Below are 1007 nucleotides of genomic sequence, written 5' to 3' on the forward strand. Positions count from 1 at the left end.
ACATATGGAGGCTGAACAATACACTGTTGAATCACCAGTGAGTCAGGGAAGAGATTAGAAAGGAAATTCAAATGTTCACCATATTCAACAAAAATGAGCACACAAATTAACTGCTCTTCTGGGACAGAGCAAAGGCAGTTGACAGAGTTTATAGCTTTGAGTACCTACATCAACTAATTGGAGAGATCTAAAACCAACAACTTAATGAGACATCTGAACCTCCTTGAAAAAGAGCAGCAAGATAAACCCTAATCCAGGAGATGGAATAAATAATTAAAATTAAATCAGAATTAAATGAATTAGGATCCAAGAAAACCATAGAGAGCATCAACAAAACAAAGAGTTAGTTCTTAGAAAAAATTAACAAAATTGACAGACCCTTAGCAAATCTTATCAGAAAAAGAAGAAAACTCACCCAAATAAATAAACTCAGAGATGAGAATGGAAACATCACCAGAGCAATAACCAAGATTAAGAAAAGTAAAAGGGAATACTTATCAAAACTATGCTAATAAGTTTGAGAACTTGGCAGAAATTGACCTTTTCATAGGAAATATCGACATGCCGAAACTAAGAAAGATGAGTTAAAACATTTTAACAGGTCCATATCAAACATTGAGATAGAAACAGCAATAAGAGAAGTCTCATCTAAGAAAAGCCCAGTATCGGAAAGATTTACAGCAGAATTCTACAAGGCCTTCCAAGCAGAGCTCACACCAATAGCCCTTCAATGAAATTGAAAGAGAAAGTGCACTACCGAACTCATTCTAGGAAGACATCATAACCTTCATTCCAATACCAGGCAGGGACTCATCAAAGAAAGAGAACTATAGACCCATTTTTTGATGAACATTGATTCAAAATTCTGAACAAAATTTTGGCCAATTGACTTCAACAATTCATCCAAAAAATCATACACCACGATCGAACAGGATTTATTTCAGGGATGCAATGCTGGATCAATATATGCAAATCAATTAATATAATCCATCACATCAACAAGAGCA

Source organism: Dipodomys merriami, unplaced genomic scaffold (assembly GCF_024711535.1).
Source record: "Dipodomys merriami isolate MVZ:Mamm:240054 unplaced genomic scaffold, mDipMer1.0.p SCAF_506, whole genome shotgun sequence".
Classification (NCBI taxonomy): Eukaryota; Metazoa; Chordata; class Mammalia; order Rodentia; family Heteromyidae; genus Dipodomys; species Dipodomys merriami.